Raw genomic sequence first — 23,674 nt, forward strand, 5'->3', positions numbered from 1 at the left:
TTGAGAAAAGCGCTCTTGACATCCATTTGATATAAATGAAAATTAAGAGAACAAGCATATGGCCTAATAGCTTCAAGTCTAGCAACCAGAGCGAAGGTTTCATCAAAGTCTATACCTTCTTCCTGATTGTATCATTGGGCTACTAGTCTAGCTTTATTTCTAACAATAACACCATTTTCATCAGATTTATATCTAAAGACCCAATGAGTTCCAATGACATGCCTATTTTTCGGTCTAGGACCTAGTTCCCAAACTTCATTCCTCTCAAACTGGTTAATTCTTCTTGCATTGAAAGAATCCAGTGTTCATCCTCGATTGCATCATCAATCTTGGAGGGTTCTATCTGAGATACGAAGGTCATGTTTAGACAAGCATCAAGAATTCTACTGAGTGCAAAAGTGTAGAAACATAGTGAGAGAATTTTTCTGAATCGTGTGAGAGTTGTATGAAAGTTATGTTTTTTTATTATGAGTTTCAATGCCTTTATATAGGCTTTCCAACCAGCCAAAACGCCTCTTTGAAAGTGTAATAATTGATTGGAATGAAACCATGTCTTTTGGGTTGAAACTCATTTACTTTGAATTTGAAAATCTGATGCAACAACTCTCAGTAATCGATTACAGCATTGAGTAATCGATTACCCAAATGTTTTGTCCAACAATGAATTTAAAATTCACTTAGAGTAATCGATTACCCAAATGTTCTCTCCAATAGTGAATTTAATATTCACTTAGAGTAATCGATTACAGCAATTTGAGTAATTTGTTACTCAAAGACAGTAATGGATTACTCTGATCAGTTTTAAGTTGGATAACGCTTTTCTCACACACGTAACCTGTTACTTAGATGAAGTAACCCGTTTAGACACTATTTTTGAAAATTGTTTTAAGTATTTTAAAGTGTTTCAATTTTCTTTTAAAAATAGTTTGAGCATTACTACTATTGTATAATCAAGAGTATATGATAGTACCTATAGAGACTTAATCTAATTATCTTCAAGCTTTAATCTTCTTTGTATTCATAAGTATTCTTCATTTTCTTCTTTTTGGTGATTTTGGTGTCTTCATCAAAACTGTGTCAAAGTCAGGATCAAAGATCTTCTTCACTTAGACTATATTACTTGGGCCTTCATTGTCTAAAACACCATATGAATTATTGAAAGGCTAAAAATCAAACATTTCACACCTTCATGCTTTTGGTTGTAAATACTTAATACTTAATAATGGGAAAGATCATTTAGGAAAATTTGACTCAAAAGCTGATGATGGTATATTTCTTGGTTACTCTACACATAGTCAAGCATACAGAGTTTATAACAAACATACAATGCTTGTAGAAGAATATGTTTTTGTCCATGTTGATGAATCTTCTCCAAAAGAGAAGAGAATGGCTGGTTTTGATGATGTTTCAGGTGCTTTAGAAGACGCATATACAAAAGATGTTGAAATAGAACATCTTGTACAAGATGATCATGAAGAAAATCAAGATCATGAAGAATGCCTATATCATGGAAGACAAGGAAAGACCATCCCTTCGACAAAGTAATAGGTGACATTTCTAAGGGAGTGGTAACCCAAAACTCTTTACGCAATATCTATAATTTTGTAGCTTTTGTTTCACAAATTGAGCTTAAAAATGTTGATGAGGCTTTAGAAGATGAACACTGGGTATAGCTATGTAAGAAGAGCAAAATCAGTTATGAGGAAACCTACGCTCTTGTTGTTAGGTTGGAAGCCATTAGAATTCTATTAGCCCATGCTTCAATAATGAATTTCAAACTGTTCCAATGGACGTAAAAAGTGCCTTCTTGAGAGGCTATCTTCAAGAAGAGGTATATGTTAAGCAACCTCCTGGTTTTAAGTATTATAAATAGACAAATCATGTGTTAATCTCAAAAAGGCTTTATATGGGTTGAAACAAGCCCCATGGGCTTGGTATGAGAGACTAAGCTCAGTTCTGTTAGAAAAGGGTTTGTGAGGAGTAAGGTTGACACCATACTTTTTACATCAAAATCTGAAAATGACATTGTTAGTACAAATTTATGTAGATGATATTATTTTTGGTGCTACTAATGGTACCTTGTGTAAGGAATTTTCTGATTTGATGAAAGGAGAGTTTGAGATGTCTATGATGAGAGAATTAACTTTCTTCATAGGGCTACAAATAAAGCAAATGAGTAATGACATCTTTGTTCATTATTCAAAGTATTGTAAGGAGCTTTTAAAGCGATTCGACATGGATAAATCAAAAGAAGCTTCTACACCATTGGTATCATCTTGCTACCTTCATAAATATGAAAAGGGAAAAGCAATTGAGGTAACCAAATATCGTGGTATAGTTGGCTCTTTATTATATCTTACATCTAGTAGATCTGATATTATGTTTAGTGTGAGTATGTATGCTAGATATCAATCATTATCTAAAAAGTCACATTTTTCAGTTGTAAAATACATCATGAAATACTTAAAAGGATCTATTCACATGGGACTATGGTATCCTAGGGATGCGTCTCTCTCTTTAATAGATACTCGGATTTCGATTTTGTCGAATGCAAATTGGATCGTAAGAGTACAAGTGTAATTTGCCACCTCTTAGGTATCTCCCTAGTTTCATGGCATAGCAAAAAGAAATCATGTGTTTCTTTATCAAATGCCAAAGCGGGATACATTGACGTCGGTGTGTGTTGCACTCAAATTCTATGGATGATGTAGCAATTATCAGACTCCGGTCTAAAGCTAGATAAAATAATTATCAAGTGTAATAACACTAGTGCCATAATCCTATCTAAGAATCCCATATTGCATTCAAGAACTAACCATATAGAAATTAGGCATCATTTTCTTAGATATCATGTGCAAAACGGTGATTGTGTTATTAAGTTAGTGGAAACCTCAGAGCAACTAGTCGATATTTTCATCAAGCCCCTGCCAAGGGATACATTCTTTATTCTAAAAAGAGAACTTGGAATTCCTTATGAATCATATCTAAGTTAGCATACTTAAGGTTTCATATATGACTTTGCCATGCCTCTAATGTATGCTTATATATTACTTGAGTTAAATGGTTCATTCTTGTGTCTAATTGAGTTCATGATTGTTTTTCATGTTTAGTAATGTGTGTTAGGTTCTTGGATAGACTTTATCTTAGCATTCATCTAGAACCACACTAGAAGTACTTAAACCTAAGTTATTACTGCAAGTAATCAATTATATTATATAATGATCGATTACCTAGGAGAAAAGTTTTGAAATTTCTAAAAATTTCCTCAGCGGTAATCCATTATCACATGTAGATAATTGATTACTAGCAGCAGTAAATTAGATTGAAGTATGCAATCAAGGGTTAATTAACATAAACCTGATTTCCTCAATTTGTGGCCGATTTTTTAATTTCTTCAAAAAATTTTGTACCACGTTAAAATTCGTGCAACCCCTTCTCTCCAATACGTATCTTCATTGACAAAGAACTGTTGGCGACTATCCACCACCACCCCCACCTGACAACTAGTCTAGCTTAGGAATACATAGCTTGTCCTAGTTAGGTGTTAGTCTAGGTGTGTGTGTGTATTGAGTTTGTTATATTTTGAACTATATTTTGGTATGTTTGTGTTTGTACTGATTAACTCTATGTAGATAACCGCTTGAACTTCTTATTTCTCGTATTATGGTTTATGTGCAATTTATTTGATTTTCTACCATTTTGTTTTAATGAGTACCTAGTAGATGCTATCATTAATCATATTTTAATTACCTGGTTATTCTGTGCAAATCCGTATACAAAATGGATGATTATTATGTTTAAAATTGTTATGTAATTGCATGTGATGAAACCATAAAAATTTTCTAATTATTATGCATGATAATCAATTACTATGAGATGATAATTGATTATTAGCAGTAAAACTTATGAATTTGTTCAATTCTTTTAACTGCTTGATCAAACATAACAGTGTTTGATTTGGTTAAGTTTGGATATACAAATTTTATATCTTTCCTTACTTTTGGAAATATTATTCATAATATTTCATTGCTTTTGGATCATGCCAAAAAGGGGAGAAAGTGTTGTTTTGATATTTTGCAGGTGGTATTTACAATGCTTCCACAAACCTAGTTATAGAGGAAGAATGATATGTGCTACCCACACTAACTCTTGCTTAGATTGAGGTGGAGCAGTATTTTTCGATCATCACAACCTTAGCAAATCATCATGTTGTTCATCGTCAAGCTTATCAAGTAAAATTGTTCGAAGTTTATCAAAGTTTGTCTGCATCAAAAAATGGGAAATTGACATTGCAATAGGAGTTAGAGATTGCAAGTGTGATCAACGTACTTAGTTTTGATGAAGACAAGAACATGAAATAAACAAACATTATGTGAAAGCTTAAAGATGAAGTCAATAAAGAAACATGCCAAGACTCAAGGTTTTCATAGATTTAGGAATCTTTTATGTTTCATAGAAGTCCTAAGTTGATTTCTTAGATTGAGTCTAGGTTAGATGAACCTAGAGTGGAGGTCTCACAAGAACTAAAACTGACTTAATTAAATGAGACATTTTATTCATTCATCCATAAATGATTAGATAATGTTCATGCATTATTCATACATGATTTATTGCATAAAATGTATATATTTTGATATCATGCATTGCATATACAATCATCATGTAGGAGGTTCATTTTTTTCATCAAACAAACTACCTTTCAACTCTCTTAATCGATTAGCATAATGTGATAATCAATTATCTCGTTATGAAGTCTGATAATTGATTATGCAGTGTAATAATCGATTATTCAGAGTTCTAGTAGCTAAATATTTTGGTGTTATGGCATCAATGTAAATTAATAATCGATCATATCCATCATATATCTTGTTTTTAGGTTATCGATAATCGATCAGATCAAATAGAAAATTATTTTGTATAAAAATTGTTTTTCTTATCATTGGTTTATAAAATGACTTTAAAAAATATCATATTTTTCTATGAACTCTCTAAGTGAAATCTTATATTAACTAGAGTTAGTGTTGCTTTGAAAATCAAGAGAAAAAAGTTAGAAAATTTTCATATCTCCAAGAAAGTGCATATTGAGAAAAACCTTGCATAAATCATATCAGAATCGAGGAGATCTTGTGTAATTTCTCTCATTGGCTTTTAGGTCTAAGATCATAGTTATATTAGCACATTCGGGTGCATTGTTACTCGGATTCAGTTTTTCATTTTAGTTGAGTTAATTAAAGGTTCTCAAGTGTGTCGGGAGTTAGGTGTAAAATCCTAGCTACGGTTGGGTAGAGATATTCAATGATAGAAGGATCTTAGAAGTGACTTAGGATTGGTTGGGGCCACAATAATAGGTGGTGAAGATTATCCATAAAGGGTTGAGGGTCAAACCGATAAGGGATCTCCATACTCCGAGAAAGAAAGTCTTGTATTGTTTGGAAGTGTGTTTTTTTAAAATACATTGATGTAGATATGCTTATGGATCACCTGCAAACACTCCTCAATGCTCACCCGGACAACATCATGGACAAATTTAAAGATCGTGGGGACAACTTAAATGCAATATTGGACAACATGGACACTATAATAGATTTGGGTTGTGATGGCATTCACTCACCTTTTGAGGCTTAAGGGCAACTTTCATCCTAGTTGTTAAGAAATTTTATTTTTATTTAATCTGGTTGTAATTTCTTTTTGGACCTTTGTACTTCTTTATTCTAGTTATTTGATATTCTTTAGTACTTTGGTTCCTTGGTTTATAATGATTATGGCTTTTATAACTTGTATGATATTTGTTGGTTTGTAATAGCATATTTTAATTCTCTATTTATTATTATTTTTCATTGGCAATTGCTATGATGTTGTGAATTATTGATCGACATGTATTTGGACTATATTTCACATTGTTATACTCGTTAATTCTTATATTCTCAATCTTTGACACATATATATCTTTATTATTTTTAGCATGTCAAATGGGCGAGAAAATGTATGTCATTGATGTTAGGTTTTAAGGATATGATCTATGAAGCTTTCACATAAGGATTTTCAAATGAGCTTTTGTTTAGGGGACGTTAAACATGTTTAAGAGTTGATTCATATCAAAACCTTTCATCTCATGAAGAAACTTAACATAGCAGTTTATCATATCATCAAAAAGGGGGAGATTGAAGACTTAAATGTTTGTCTTAGTTTTGATGAAGACAACACTTCACAAGACAATATATCATAACATACATATGTCAACAGGAAACCAGGACTACTCTTACGTTCACAATTTAGTTTACATCTTATATTTATGTTTCATAGCTGGTTGATGTTATGATGAGTAGGGTTCTATCAATTTTCTGCATCTCATATTATTGATTTAATTAAGACCATTGCGGATGGTGCTCGAGATGATGATTGAACATAATTTTTTAGTTTTGGCCTTAGTTAATCAATTTGTAATTAATTATGTTGTAAACAATGAAATTCACATTTTGTAGAAACAATTTTCAAATGCACTTAATTGATAATCCAATCAGTATAATTTATTATGAAGTTTCAAAAACCAATAATCCATTATCACTTCAGCCTAATCGATCATGGTAATTTGAAAGCGAAAAATATCAGGCTTACTTGATCAATATTCATAGAGGGGTCAATTCAGTTTCAAAACCAAATAACTCATCATACTTTTTTCAATTATTCTTTTTCTTATCTTCTTTAATCATCATGTTCTATTGGTCTTAGTTTGTCAAGTTGATCAGATATTTGAGTGAGATATTTTAGATTTAGGATTCTTTTTGTAAAAGAAATTCAATGTTTTATTTTTGTAAAAGAAAGAAATAAGATACATTAGGGGAGAAATATCCTATATCTATGAGAGCAAGATTGTTGTAGGGTATAAAGAAGCTCAGAGGTTGTGGGAAATCAACACGAGCCAAGTTTATAAAGAAAGACAAATGTGTCGTTGGTGATTAGTTTGTATATATCTCCATTAGTAAAATTGACATGAACTAGTGTCAAATTTTAAGTGTCAAATCTTCTATTTCTATAATCTTTAAATTCAAAATTTATACTTCAAAATTAATCGTTTTGTATATGATAAAGATAAAATCTAATATTATAATTGATTAGATCGTTCTTGAAGAATAAAATTCATTTTCGAAGATAATTGTATCTTGTGATTTGTTTTATGGTTGACTAGTAATCTATTAACCAGGAAATAAAATAGCCTATCTAATTGATCATTAATTGATTGTTAATTAATTATCTGGGTTTTCTGAAACTTAATTGCTATGTTTAATCAATTATTAATTGAAGGAGTAAAGTAGTCAAGCACCAATTCATCCCCTCTCTCTTGATGTGCAATACATCTCTCTTAACCCAACTTCACCCGAGACATATGTTATACTCATAAGATAGATGTGTTGCCTACAAGCAATAACCTAAGATTAATTCGCTAACACAAGGTAACACAAATGATCATTTTCCTCCATATTTATAATTTGCACATAGATTTTCTTTTATTTTAGAGATGTGACTGTCCATCATCGATATCTATTTATATAATACGTGTTTGGGATGCATAATACAATATAATACTCTAATTTAGTATAACCAAACCCAAAACGCATATTACCAATTTAAATTAGGTTTCAAAATTGGACCGTAGCTTGAATGAGTTCTTTCTTTCAGTCGCTAAAATGGTATTGTTAGTTACTACGAAATATGATGTACTGCCACTACAATTAAACTACGATGGTTAATAAGGATTGAAATAGGTCAAGTCATATTTTGCCTTAAACAGATCGACTTATATAGCATGTAAGAGTTTGGGTCTAGTGTGTATAAAAACATTTCAAAGCATAAGTTTAACATGTTTAATGTCTAGCCTAACATGTTATTATGTTTAAATGTCTGATATACTATATGGTCTTTAAGTAGGTCACCATTTCTGCTTTTAACTAGACTCATCTAACCGTAAAAATTAAATTATATTTTTGTATACATTTTATATTAAAAATACATATATAATAATATTATTTATATTAAAATAGTATAATATGAATATTATTGTGTAATATATATATAAATAGGTTGTTCTATTAGGATTAATATCTCTTTTAGATAGCTTAAAGTCTGACCAATTATGCTAAATATTAAAAAGTCTGAGTCTGACTTGTTCAGGGAAAATGTCTACCCTAATCTATTATTGGTCAAGTAATATTTCTTTCATAGGCGACCAGATCTGTTTCCACCCTTGTTGGTTATGCCAAAAGCAATTTGTTTTAAATAAATTATTTAGAAAACTGGTGATTTTAAAATTATTTCAAATTTAATTTTTGTTTCTAGGTTTTGTTTTTTTAGTGAGAAGTTATTTTATATTTAATTAATATTATATTTATAAATATATTATCAAAGAGAAGAAAAAAGCAATTATATGTAAATTTGTACAATATAAAAGCTAGAAAATAAAACATTTCATAAATAAAAAATACATTTTCGGATTTTGTATAACTTTTGTTCTTTAATAAAAAAATTGACCAAATAAAAATAATTTTTTATTTTTTATTTTTAATACTAATATTATTATTATTATCATAAATAGCTTATTAGATGAAAAAACACCCTAAACATAACTGTCTTCAAGAAAATAAATAAAGATTGTAATAATTATTATATCCTTGCTAATAGGTAAAAATATGCAAACTTAGGGAATTATGAGAGCTTGAGCGGTGTTATTGAGATTGGCTCGTGCCCATGGAAGCACGCTCACACTAGCCATCTGCATATGAAGCATAATTGAATTCATCACGGAGAGAAATTGGTCCAGACATCTTCAGTGTAAAAAATTTCACAATGGTTATAAATCTTTACCCTCACAATATATACACATTAAACCCAAAATAATAATTATCTCCTATAAATACTAAATGTAAACTTATGTGGATAAGTGTTATTTAAAATTTTTTGAGTAAATGAAATAGCATTCAATAGGATGAAGGAATACTTCTAGTAGAATGGCAGTGGCAATACTGGCAACTATAACTGCCCTAGCTCCTGCTAACATACCCTCTGTGATTACAACACAAAAAATGGAAAGCTAGTAAATACAGTAAAAAAAATTAAACATTGGGAAAATTTCAAAACTAGCCATCAAATATTATAACTTTGAAACCTGATTTATGCTCACAAATTTGGATGACAAATGAATGGATTTAGATTTGAATCCTAATAGATGGATGAAAAATTATCCATCAATCCATATAAATCTATTTAAGTCATATTTTAAAGTATTCAATTCATCCATTTTCAAACTTAATAGATGTCTTTGAATCTATCCATGACTCATTTTTCATAGATTTTGATAGATGAATATCCAATTCATTTAATTTTTTTAGTCAGAACTAAAAAACACTATTTGAATAAAACAATTTTTAAAATGACATTGTTAAAATCACCTTTTGAAAAATTTAAAATATCGATGACTCCATTTTCATTGGATAATTTAAAATATGATTTAAATGGATTATATGGATTTCTAGATGACTTTTCATCCATTAGGATCTAAATTCATCCATTTGTCACCCTAGAAACAATAAATTATACTAACATCCTCTGAATTTTAGTGAAATTACATTATTCACTCATCTGTTTGTGCATCTACACAAACTGCCCCTAATTTATATACATATATTATACTAACTACCCCAACAAGGAAGACAATGAGTGTAATTTTAAATTAAACTTTAAGGTGTGTCAGTGTAATTTATACTTAATTAATTACACATTAGCTAGAATAAATTGATCATTTCTAAATTTGCATATAGAATTAGAATATGACATCACTCTTCTCATTTACATATTTAAGCAACATATCCTTAGAATTATTGAAGTATTTTGTAACGAACCAAAATGAAATTTTTACCATTTACAATGTTTTTACTTCCCTTTGTACTGTGAATTACTTATCATCTAGGGAATATTGACAGGATAAGTTTTGACACCTACTACGTTGTTAAGACAATGGTTATGTCTTAAATTTAATGGAGAAACTGAAATCTAACTTTTGTTGAACCAAACAACAATTTATCTCCCCTTTTATTACTCCCTTCAACATTTTCAAAACATACTATTTCTACCAAATAATAAAATAAGTTCAAATATTTTATTGTTTTTAGTAATGATATTTTAATAGAAAAATAGACAATCCCAACAAATTTATAATTATACCAGATTCTTATATAACATGTATATTTGTATTTAATATCGATTTTGTCTAGCTTATCTTTAGACATCTCCAACGAGTCTAAAATAATTGTAATAAAATGAGATCCATGAACTATTGATTTGTTTAAATCATTTCTTGGTTCTAACCTTATATTGTAAGCAACAACTAATTTAAATGTTTGGAATAAAATAAAGTATGTTGAGATTGACTATGAGTTTGAGTTTGTGAGTACTTATGAACCGTCATTTATTTTATAAGCAGATATATTTGTTAATGACAATGGTATAGAGAAGATATGACAATAGTCAATACATCTTTATCATTTTTTTGTTACAGAATTCATCAATAATTCTAAAGAGATACTGATCAAATTCATAAAAGAGAATAGTGATTTCATAATAAAATTTTATATGAAAATTTATAAAAGAACATTTTATCCTAGCTAATATAGAATTTATTAATTATAAATTAAGAATAAATTACCCTAATATCCATTAGAATTTAACTTAATTATGTTTATCAACTCTTTGCGTTTAACTTAATTATACTCATATGTGCAAGGGCAGGACAAACCTTGGACAAATGCTACAAGTGCAACCACCTTGGGCCACGATGATAAGTGGTACATTTAAAAAAAATTATTTTAATATGTTTTCTTTTCTTTTATTAATATGTTTATTTTCATAAATCGTATAATGAGTTTAGTAAATTTCAAAGTTCTACTTTAAATTTATTTGGTAAACATGATAATAAAGACAAAATGATTAAAATTTTAAGGCTCATCAAGATTTGAAATTTATAAATAAATATTTTTTCGACTGTTAAGTTATACATAATGTCTAAAAGATTCAATTTGTTGGTAAAACTCTCATACATAAAGTGTGAGAACATCTAGCAAAAATGTTCACAATCGTCATGAAAATTTGTCTATAATTGTTAATAAATTTAGGGCCTATATTTTTTATATGTGCATGGCTTAGATATGAAAGGATCAACCCTCTTCAGGGATAGTAATTATAATGTATGTATATAAATTAAGGGTTATGTAGATGTTACAAATGGATAGGTAATTTAATTTATATAATTTTACTAAAACTTAAAAAATATTATTTGTGTAATTTACTCAAGAGAGAAATAAATTTAATAACAAAAGTAAAAGAAAAGGTTATCATGAGATCAAATCTTGGCTAATGCCAATTTTTGATCTAGTGAAACCAAGCTTGACTTTCAAGAGCAGCAACATTTCTCTTAGTAATCTTCAATTAATTAATGGCTTTCATAAACAATGTAGAAATTGATTTTCGTAAAAAACGCAGTTGTTGGAATATTTCTAGGACATGTGAGAAAATCGATCAAATTAACTCTGATGGAGTTCAATGGTTTCATCTCAATTCCAACGTGTTGAGACCCTTGTTTTCACTTCAGTTTTTGTATGTTTGATTGATTCTTTTGGTATGTTACCAATATACCCCTAATTGCTAATGTTTTATATTGATAAAATCTATTTTCTATGTATTTGTACCTTCTAGCTAAGATTAGTTTAATGTGACTCAGGCATGATCTATTACTTAAGAAAATAACATTATTTGATGCTCAAAAAATGATAGCACATTAATGATATTATCTTTAATAACAAAGTTATCTTTTAGATTTCATACAGAATACACTAGATATAAAATATATTGATATAATATAATGAATCTATTATAAATTTCACAAAATAATAAAGAAAACGTGAGGGAAAGTATTTTAAAACAAAATTTTGTTAAAAGGTTATTATAGTTTAATTGTGGCCTCATAGTGATTGTGAGTATGTTAAATAATAAGTTTATGGTGTATAACTATATCTTATAGAAAAGGAAAATTCCATAATTTATTAATTTATTTATTCTTTGTCATGTGCCTTTTTGTGTAACACGTTGGTTTCATAAGATTAAAAAGGCTATTTTATCATTTTCCAAAGAATCCAATGATTTAGTCCTAAGATTACTCAAAACCATGTCCACATCGATCACTCCATGACATCATCTACAAAACAGAATAACATCAATAATTAGTTTTTTATTAACAGTGTATTTGGGATAGACTATTTCCCATAAAAATGATAAGTATTGTAACACTCTACCCTTGAATCCTATTTAATTGAGCAAAACCTCTTCACAAATTTATCCATCATACAGCGTAGTTGAGTCTTTTTCCACAATACTTCCATAATCTGTGTGTTTTGATTCATAACACCAAAATTCTATTTGTTAACTAATTAAAAAAAAAGCTCATTTTTCTAATAAAAACAAATTTCAAACAATCAAAGTAAGATAAATGTTTTAAGTTGTTAAGAGTAGATAAAATGTTTTGCAATAATATATGAAGACAAAATAAATATTTTGTAAATGTTAACTTCTTCAAATTTGTTCTTCAGTATGGTGGTGAGTGGATAAGTTGGGCTACTATTCGGGCAAGAAGTCTTTATGAATATGCCTGAACTGAACTTGGAGACATCGATGGGGTACCTGAAAAGGGACTTTGAGATTCCAGTCTGTATGTGAATGAGGTGAGAGGTTAGATAATAGAATGCAATAGTGAGAGTTCAAGACAGAGAACAATGATACTTCCTTATGGGGTGACTCCCCTATTTATAGTGGAAAGATGCCTGAAATATTCCCTAACAGATTATGTTGGCATGACAGACCGTTTAGGCTTGTCGGCCTGCCTTGGACAAGAAGGGGTCTGCTTTTATCAATGTCAAGCAGGCCTGACAAGGCCGTACTCTACGTATAGTTGACTTATAGCATGTAGTAGGTTCAGTAGTCATATTCTAGGCATGTCCTTGCCGTATAGTAGGAAGTTAGGTGAGAAATGTAGGTGGCATGCGACATGTGGCAGATGTCTGTGTTATAGGCAACATGGCAGTCCTGTATTGGTGGGGTGACAGGTGGGTGGCAGAGGTGTGGTACAAAACTGGTCCTTAGGTTTGTGTCTCGTCAATGACTTACTTCTCTGGATTGTCCAGCTGACCAGATCATATCATAAGGTCTTGCGGGATGTCTGACCTTTGTTCGACTTTGAGAGGCTTAGCTTGGGCAAGGTGAGTATCGTTTGGCCAAGATGGAATAGTTGCCTCCACTCTATTAGTATGGTCAGAAATCAGGCGTGCTAGTAGGCTTGAATGTTTCTAGTTGTGGATCTAGTTAAGGTTTGGGTGGTCAAGGAAGGGAATGAAACATGTATGTCAAATCCAGAAATTTGTTGGCCTTCCGCGATATTTAATGTTCTGGGCTTCTCATGCGAGGTCATCATGAGGGTCTCCGATCTTGGGGCACATGGTTGGTTTGGAGTACTTTGAATGTTGTACCGTCTGTAGAATGGGGGCGCATTAATGGCATGTGGTCTGGCCAAACGTCTTTTCGGCGTGTCAGCAGTCATTTGGCTTTGATTCCCAGGTCGCTGTTAAATCCTACTTGAGTGTTTTTTAGATGGCCAAGAGGGATTTCAGCCAGCATCTTGGCCTCCTATCGCACGGATCTGTGTGTCCATAGTTGGATGAGCATTCAAGTGTTTTTTGATGGTCAAGATGTGTGCATGGGGTTGGACCGTGAGGAAGGCCCTCTCATCCATTCCTATAAATAGGAAGGTCTTCTCCTTCATTTATCCACCTTTCACTTCATTCAAGAGTTGTGGTGTTGCTAGAATCCATCTACTCCCGCACACATTCGAGCCTTTTTCTTCAAATTTCTATGTGACTTTCTTCTTCCCTTCTACGCATTATGATGGTGTTCTTTTCTAGGGAAGAGTCTAGTGATAGTATCGAGGTCTTGTCCATACCTCCACCTTCCCTCTCTGCTTTGTCTTCTCGACACCGTTGACAATGAAGGTTCACCTCTATTCTGGGCAGAGGTTGGGTTGTTGGCTAATAGGGACCTTCACTAGAGGGATGAGCGGGTCTGTCTTGACCCGATGATGGAGAATAGGGATCCTCAGAGATCCTATATGTACGAGGTGTATTCCCAAAAAAATTGGTCTTCGTTTTCATTTGGATGGATGGTCCACTGTTGTCCTAAGTCACCTCCAAGTCAGGGGGTTTATCTAGGCATTCACCATCTTCTGCCAAGTCAGGAGCTTCCCTTGCACTGTCCATCTATTCTTTTGGATGTTTCAGGTCACTTAGAATTGTAGATGGAAAAATGGGCAAAGCCCACTAGACCACCCGCATAGCCTAGAAATTTTGTCAATTTGCACGTTTAGCCCAGCATGTTTTCCCGCCATGCATTTCTATTGGCAACATGATTGGCCCACATGCATGATGCAAGAGAAAAAATAAGAAATAATTCAAATAAATCATGATATGATGTGATTTAATGCCTAAAAAAACTATGATGTGATATGATTTGTTTAATTTCATATAAAATATCAAAACATTCTCTTTAACTACTTTCTTTAATTTTTATTTTATTATATGAGTTTTTTAATTTTTTATTATTTACCAATGCCCGCGGGTCATCTACATGTCCGTTAGCTCGTTTTAAAATGGGTAGGCCATGCAATTTTTGTCTGTTAAAACAATATGGGCATGCTCGCGCCGACATAAATTTTGCGGGCAAATGCAAAACCGGTTGCGAAAGATGTTTTACCATCTCTACTCATAGCATCAATCATGATGAAGAGAAAGACGATCGTCCAGGATGGACATGCCTCCAGTCAAAGAATGGGCGAGCTCTGTTCACTCCCTTTAAATCCTTCGTTAAACATTGGAAGAAGGGGTTCTTGAGTGGAAGTGTTAGAAACGATAAGTGGTGGATGTACACTCCGGCCGGGGAATGGTGATTCCCCTTTGCTTGGAGTGGAGCCAATCTTCACAGACATCACCAATCATGCGACTTCAAGGAGACCAAACTCACTACTAAATAATTGGCGATGGTTGATGAGATCAAGAAATGGAAAGAGATAGGTGTTGTGTTGCCATGCTCTTCCTTGTATGAGGGGATACGACCTTTGTCGTGATCGTGGGCATGTGTCTTCCATGTTACTTCTTTTACTTGTTTTAATTTAAATATTGTTGCCCAATTTTCTGATGTGTTTTGATTTGATTTTGGCAACCGAGATGAGCAGATCTAAGAACCTCCATTGGATGTTGAGCGATGTGACCATGAAGGCCGAGGATGGGACTCCGACCCTGAAGAATCCAAGAAGGGGCTCCCCAGCATCCTCGTCTTGTCAAATGAGCAAGACACCTTCCTCTTCTTATCATGCTTACAGACTTCCTCTTCCACCTCTTCCTTCTAAAAACCAATGTGAGGTTGCTCTTCCTCCAATCATGGTCGCTCCTGCCAACATCCTCGCTTCCCTTCCTCATGCTCCACCAACAGCTGAACGTCATAGGCAAGGGAATGGGAAGTCTTCCAAATCTCGTTCTTCCAGCCGACCCTTTTCCAAGTACGGGGTTCCCCACATGGTGGACCATAACCTACTCACCTTAGGGATAATGGAGGTGCTAGATGGGGTTTCCCTATGAGATCTATTGAAGCATATACGAATATCATCCATGTTGTCTACCTATATGGCGAAGTATTTTGAGGCTGAAGGGGTCTTGGTTGATTGGGATGACAATGTTGCGGTGAAAGCCCTTCAAGACCAACATGCTGCAGGGTAAGTGAGATGCTCATGATGTTGAGTTGAAGCAGTTTGGAAACCCAAGTATTGGCAGTCAGAGGGAAAGTGTTTGGTCTCTATCTACGATATGATGATGCCAAAAGAGTCTTCGTTGCCGCCCAAAAGGTACTACAGGTGATGACTGCCCAAGTTGAGGATATGGAATGGGAGAACAGTCGGCTGGCCAATAAAATGAAGGCATCCTAGAGTAGAGGCACGAAGGTTGAAAACTGTGTGGTACACAGTTCGGGAGAGATTGCCACACTTTAAGGGGAACTTCATGTTGTGAAAGCATGGGTGGAAGTTCTAGAAGGTGAAAAGATGGCTATGGCCGGAGAGAAGGAGGCCTTGGAGGCTCATAAGGCTGACTTGATTGCCTTTGTTAGGGTGGCAACGAAAGCCTCATGGGACAATGCCAAGGGGCAGGACCGTCTAGTACACCCGGTTAAGGACCTGTCCTATATGAATATTAGCGACTATGTTGAGGAGGGTGAGCTCTTCTTGTTGGAACACAAGGGATCTAAACTTCACCTAGAGGGAGGTGAATAGGTGGTTCAGTATACGATTACTGTTGTTCGATTAACAAAAAGATTCTACAATTTTATTCATTGTTTAATCGATTAACTTATGCTTTAATCGATTTACAGCTTTTGCATATAATCAATTAATGTTGAACTTAATCAATTAACGAGTTCTTGTTTCTTGAAAATAGTTTTCTTTAATCGCCAAGATTACCAAGATTCAAAAAAACTTTCATGTACTCTTACATATGATAACACACATTAATGCATAGAACATATATGCACGTAACACAAAATGATAAGAATGCCAAGTTAAGTAAATCAAACAATGCGAAAACGTAAAGAGTTAAGGGATAAGAAGAATGATACAATAACTTTTATCCTGGTTCGTTTACTTTTCCACATGCAAACTACATCCAATCCTCCCATTCTTCACTATGAAAATCAATGTTTTACAAACACACTTCCATCATGACAATTTTGGACTTCAAGCTTTTAATGGTTTACCTTCATCCACTTTAGATGGCTCCTCACCACTTCTGATGGATGGCACAACCACTTCTAGCTTTCCTACCAAGACTATTATATTGTGAACCTAGCTTCTAATGGCACCTAGCCACTTCTAACCAGGGTTTTCCCAACCTTTTCTCTTATACTTGGTGATATCACACACCTAAGAGAAATGTTGATACTAATGTCTAAATGTATACAAAACGAGTAATTGTACCTCAATGTGATGAATATACACCCTTCTAGAATCTAAGAACTTTTCTACAAGTCTCACAAAATCAAAATATAAAATGTGAGATGCAAGGTTTCTTTGTAAAAGATTTCACAATGCAATTCTTGAAATCTTCTCTAGAGACTCATGATGTTTTTTCTTTTCTCTCTTTTCTCTCCCTTTCTAAAGCACCACATAAATTTGTTTTTTGATGTGAAAGTGTAAGAAACAATTTGATTTTCGAAATATGATTCTCAATCTATGATCCAAATGGGAAAATTTGGTTTAATATACAGTTCAATTTTCTAGTATATTTAATTAATTAACAATTTCTTGAATTGATTAACGAATTTTTAAAAATCAAAATTTCAGAAACCACAACTACCATTAATCGATTAACCCTTAACTTAATCGATTAACGAGTTCCCAATTTTTCATAGCTTAATCGATTAACTAAACCTTAATCGATTAAGGGTTTTCTGTAAAAAAAGATATTTTCATATGATATGAATCTCCTACATGATTTGTAAAAGTATGATGCATGACTTTGAAGGATATATGATTTAAAACTATGTTTAATGCATGAAAATCACATGATCTGGTATTTATGTATGTGCATATAAATCATGTATGTATACTTGTAAGTCTCATTTTAGTTACGATTAATTTTAGATTGTGAGACTTCCATTATGGTTCACAAAGCCTAGACTCTACCCAATCTAACATCTTAAGACCAAAGAAAATATAAAAATACTTAACCTCTAGATCTTCTTGAATGCTTGAGCTTGAGTGAACTCGAGCCTTGACTTAGACTTTCTTGTTTGTTGATTTGACCATGTCTTCAAGCTTGTATTTGTACTTGCCTCCAACCTTTGTCTTCAACCTTTTGTTGTCTTCAATCTTTGTATTTGTCAAAATCCATGTGATGCGTGGTAGCGTATACCATCTACTCATGTGATGCATATCTGCAACTATGTTGAGGAGGGTAAGCTCTTCTTGGAAGAGCTTGATGGGAATATTGTCAAGTTGTCTTTCCCCGACAATAATGTATAGATTTAGGATTCCCAACCTTAGTTCCTTTAGTAATAGAGTAAGACTTTGTATTCCCAGCCTTAGTGCTTTGTTTGAATGAATTACCCTTTAAAATATCTGAAGTGTCGTTTGAATCTTGTATTAAATCAACAAGTAATAACACTCAACAAATTAAAGGTTAATAACTTATGAATGTAACTAACGAAATCCAGGCATCATAATTATAAACACAGTGAATGCCCAGTTGATGAAAACTTGATGAATAATTCTGAACTCTGAAAGTAACAACTGAACCTGGATACATTGATTAATGATTCACCTCACAGTGAAATCCGGGTAAATGATAATAATAACTTAATCGTCTAATCCAATGATGAAATCTTGCCAACAAGGAAATAAACTTGATGAATGTTGAAGGTATCAATAATCGGACATGATGCACTTCAACTGAATAACTTCTGAAAGATAAAGGCTCGATAACAACAATTGCAGACATAATTAAATCTGCACATGATGGACTTAGGTACAACATTAAATGAAGAGATATGGGCATGATTAACTTGATGGATATTTGATCAAATAAAGAGATCTAGGTTATTGTTCCACACATTTGGGGATGGGGTGATGTTGACCACCGCCAAAGGGGACATGGTTTATGCATTTGGGAGTGAATGGTGACCACCGCTAAAGGGGAACATGGTCTATTCATTTGGGAGTGAATGGTGACCACTGCCAAAGAGGGACATGGTCCACACATTTTGGGGGTGAATGCTGACCGCCACCAAAATGGGACATGGTCCATGCATTCGAGGGGTCATTGCTAACCGCTGTCAAAGGAGGACATGGTCCACACATTTGAGGGGTGAATGTTGCCCGTCGCCAAAGTGGGACATGGTTCATGCATTTTGGGGGTGATTGTTGTCCGCCACCAAAGAGAGACATGGTCTACACATTTGAGGGGTGACGGTGACCTCCGCCAAAGGGGGATATTGTCCACACATTTTGGGGGTGATTGCTGACCGCCACCAAAGGGGGAAATGGTCCATACATTTCGGGCATGAATGTTGATGAGATGATCGAGCAAAGGGGACATGATCCATGCCTTGGTGGATTAAGTTCTTGTTAAGAGTAGAGAGACACAACAAATGAATAATACATCCTTATCATATATATTTTTCGTGTTAAAATGTTTTTCCAACCTCGAAGGGGCTAACATGATTGCTTAAGAATAAAATACATAGAGGTTTGTAGCATTCTAGGTCCAAATAATCTCGTTGCCGACCATATCTTCCAACTTGTAAGCTCCCATACTGGTTTTAGTAGTCACCCGTTAGGGCCCTTTTCAATTGGGTTCTAGCTTCCCTTTGGCCTTTCCAATGTCTGCCCCTCGGAGTACTAGTATCCCTGGCTCGAAGCTCCTTGGTAGGACCGAGGAGTTATACTTATATGTCATCCTCCATTTCATTAATGCCTCTCTGATTCGAGCATTTTCCCTTTTCTCCCCCATCTAGTCATGGTTGTGGCGTATTAGAGATGGGTTGGCCGCCACTTTGAACTGTATTGTCCTCCATGTGAGTTCTTTGATACCCACTAGAATCATAGTTTATGACCTATAGGTGATATTGAGTGAGGATTCACCGGTTGTATAATGTGGACTAGTGTTGTAAGCCCATAGGATTTGGTGGAGCTAGTCTGGCCATGATCCATTTGCCTCGTCTAACCTTCTCTTAATGCCCTCAGGATGACTTTGTTGGTTGGCTCGGCCAGGCCATTAGTCTGAGGGTGTTCCATTTCTCACCTATAGAAGGGCTAGGGGGTCAGGGTTGTAGTCAACTCTTCTGACAAGGCTTTGTGGAAGTCGGCAAATAACTAACATTGGAAGCACTTTCGGGCAAGGTTTAAGGCATATTTCTTCATTGTTGGCCAAACGTATTCGACTCTTAGAACGTTTTTCACTAGGGATATCGCTCCTAGACGGTTTCCAAAACTACCTTTGTGGACTTCTCTAAGGATATATTATGCTCGCTCTAGGCCTACACACTTGAGAAGGGAATTTGAAAAGCCTCGGCGGTATAAGGATCCTTGGACTAGAGAATAATGATCAGCCGAATCCAATCATTTGGAATTTTCCACTGCTCAATTGCCATGATGCTCAGTTTGAGGATGATTCCTTCATAGGCTCTTAGTGTTGGCCAACTTAAAGAGAATATCGGCTTCGACATTCTACTCCCTTGAGACATGTCTGGTGGTTGCTTCTTCGAACTTGGACATTAGTTCTTTCACCTTTGCCAAGTACTTACATAGAAGTGAGTATTTGGTTTGGTAAGTACTGACTATTTGTGAGACTGTTAGATGCGAATCGCTACAAATTGTCGCCTTGTCTGGCCCGACCTCCCTAGCCAACATCAAGCCTGCAAGATAAGCTTCGTGTTTGACCTAGTTGTTGGAAGTTGGGTAGTTTTGAAGTCAAGGAGCATTCTATGGTCAACCCTCAGTCGTTATGCAGCACTATCTCTACCCCATTGCCCTTGTGGTTGGAAGATTCGTTTACATAGATGGTCCATCCTTGTCCTTATTATTTGGTTGAGTCGTAAGTTCAGCAATGACGTCTAACACCACTTGGCTCTTAATGGTTGTTTGTGGCTCATACCGAATGTCGAATCGAGAGAGCTCAATGGATTATGAAATCATTTTGCCCACCAGCTCGAGCTTGCGAAGGATCTACTTGATTGGTTTGTTAGTCCTTATCACAATTGAATGTGGCTAGAATTACTTCCTAAGCCTCATAGTGGCCATCAGGAGGATGTATGCTACTTTCTCTAACTTATGATACCTGAGCTTCGGGCCTTGCAGTGCCTTGCTAATGAAGTATACCAGGCTTTGTCCTTCATTAGTTTCTTAGATTAGTGTAGTGGCTAGAACTTTATCTCCCAGTTCAAGGTATATGTACATCACCACATTAGGTGTTGGCTTGGTAAGGATTGGCGTAGCAGCAAGGTATTGTATGAAGACTTTGAAGGCCTTTTCACAATCAACATACCATTCAAACTTCTTGTTTTTCTTGAGCAGTTGGAATAATGGGAGTGAGTGTTTAGTTGCGGATGGGAGAAATCTAGATAGAGCGACCATACTACCAATCAACTATTACACCTACTTCATTGTCTAGCCATGTTGGCTTCAATTGCTCGGTTTGTCAGCAAAAATCCTATGATCTTTCCTACCTCTACTTCGAAGGTACACTTTTTAGGGTTGAGTCTCATGTTGTACTTGCAGAGCTTTCTGAAAATGTCCTAGAGTATGGAGACATAGTGTTCTTGTGGGAGGCTCTTGGTGATCATATCATCCATGCAAACCTCCATGTGTTGACCAATGTGCCTTTCAAACACCTTGTTCACCATTCTTTGGTTGGTGGCTGATAGGGCAAATCGCAAGTGCACAATTATATCGGCAAGTAATTAAATATCTATCCCATGAGGACTGGACATTTCCTTTAATTATAATAATTAATTTATACTTAACTCAAAGGGGAATTAAAAGTGAATTTTGAACAATTGAACAGTTGAAAAAAGTATTTATGAAAATATTACAAAAGGATTGAAATCTAATTTAGGAAGAGTTCCCAGGATAAGGGTTACCGCCTTTACACTCGTCAATCCTTGTTTTGCTCCTTTTCATGAACTATAAGTTATGAGGTTGAATAGCTCTTTGATATGTGTCATCCTCTCTCGAGCTCTGACACGTGTATTTAATTAAAGTCCCAGATACTCTCGTGGTATGGTTATCAATCAAATCTTTTACTTGAATCTTTCTATCCAATCGCTTCGTAGCAACCCAAGGTGAATTCCAGAAACCCCGTGAATCTTAAGACAACTCTCGTAAATTGGGATTCTAGTTTGAATTAATGTATGGTCGGATAGTTGGGTTCACCTCTTTGTCCATCCTCAATGTATATAAGAGGTGTAATTTGTTAGTCAAACATCTCACACGAATAAAACTCAGTTTTATCCTTGAGGGAGAACCCTCATTTACTCTAATTACAAAATATTGGGCTAAGCCCAACAAAACAAATCTAAAAAATAGGAATAGAATATAACATTTACGACTTCTTTTGGCCATTCAATTGGTCTTTGCATAACCTCAACACTGAATTCCATCTTCTTTCATCCAATCTCTACTATTTTTAGCTTCATTCCATCCAAACTGCACAACATAGCTAAAAGCACTCGCTCAACCCGAACAAAGAGAAATAAAAGCTAAAAACAATCCTAAAGTCTTAATTATGTCCTAAAGTGCAAGTTAAATACAACGCAAATGCAGTATAATTTCACACTCATTAGTGGTCCCTACATTCTTCAGGCCAAATGACATAACAGTGTAATAATAAGTTGCTCGGCCCGTGATGAATGTTGTGTTCTCTTGGTCTAGTGGGAACATCAAGATCTGGTTGTACACTGAATATGTACCAATGGAGGATAAGTATTGATAGGTGGATGAGTTGTTTAACAGATGGTCTATATTGGGAAGCAGGTATGGATTCTTGGGACATACTTTGTTGAGATCTGCGTAGTCCACGCACATCCACCACTTGCTGGATGGTTTTTGACCAATACCACCCTTGCCATCTAGGGGGTGTAGGTGGTCTCCCTAATGAACCCAACCTCAAGGAGTTATGTTGTTTTCTTCAAGACTTCCTCCTTCCTCTCATCTCCTATACTCCTCCTCTTTTGAGCGACTCGTTTAACCATTGGGTTAGTCGTGAGGCAGTGACATATAGTCGAAGGATCAATTCCCTACATATGAGATGCCATCCACGAGCAAAGATCCTTATTAGTCATCAAGCATACCACCAACTTCTGCTTTTCGACTGATGAGAGTGTGCTTCCCATGTATACGACGTTGTCCTAAACTCCCCTTCCTCAGCTCGAACTTCTAGCTCCACTATATGAATTTCCCTTGACCTCTTTGTGGGTGGTGGTTGTCACTCTAGTGCACGACTTGTGTGGAGGCTCATCTGGTAGAAACTCTGTGCATTGTGATTATCACCACTCATTTCCCAGACTCAGAGGTTATAGGTGAGTAACTTCATGCACAAGTGTGGCATGGAGACCACAACTTCAAGGCAGTTGCGAGTTGGGTGACCAATAATGGCGTTGTAGGCCGATTTGCAATCAATGACTAGAACCTTGGTCTTTATTAACCTTAATAGTGATTGGTCAAAGTTGGTCAATGTTACTTCGACATAGACCCTCAGAGTGATGCCCTCTCTAGGGAAGCCAACCAACTGACTGTCATATGGCAATACGTCATGGTCGTGAAGCTCCATTTTTTCGAAGAGGTCTGGAACAAGACATCTGCCAAACTTCCCTAGTCCACAAATAGTTTGTTCACCTTGTTGTTGTCGAGCTTTGCTGGAACTACTAGGAGGTCATCATGTTCTCGGTTGACATCATCATAATCAAGATCGTCAAAAGAAATTTTAGGAGCTACTATGATGTTGTGTTGTTGATGGGTGTCTCTTCTTGTAGCCACTTGCATGACCTC

The 23,674-nt window shown here is 34.6% G+C and overlaps 1 long non-coding RNA gene across 1 annotated transcript; it reads left to right on the forward strand.

The window, feature by feature from the left end:
- The first annotated feature begins 2,375 nt into the window (after positions 1–2,375).
- On the forward strand, positions 2,376–17,950 carry LOC109341127. Its single transcript, XR_002106898.1, has 3 exons — positions 2,376–2,386; positions 3,549–3,553; positions 17,804–17,950. It is a non-coding gene; the product is annotated as an uncharacterized LOC109341127 (long non-coding RNA).
- Positions 17,951–23,674: the final 5,724 nt, after the last annotated feature.

The sequence above is a fragment of the Lupinus angustifolius genome, unplaced genomic scaffold, assembly GCF_001865875.1.
Source record: "Lupinus angustifolius cultivar Tanjil unplaced genomic scaffold, LupAngTanjil_v1.0 Scaffold_371, whole genome shotgun sequence".
NCBI classification, from domain to species: domain Eukaryota; kingdom Viridiplantae; phylum Streptophyta; class Magnoliopsida; order Fabales; family Fabaceae; genus Lupinus; species Lupinus angustifolius.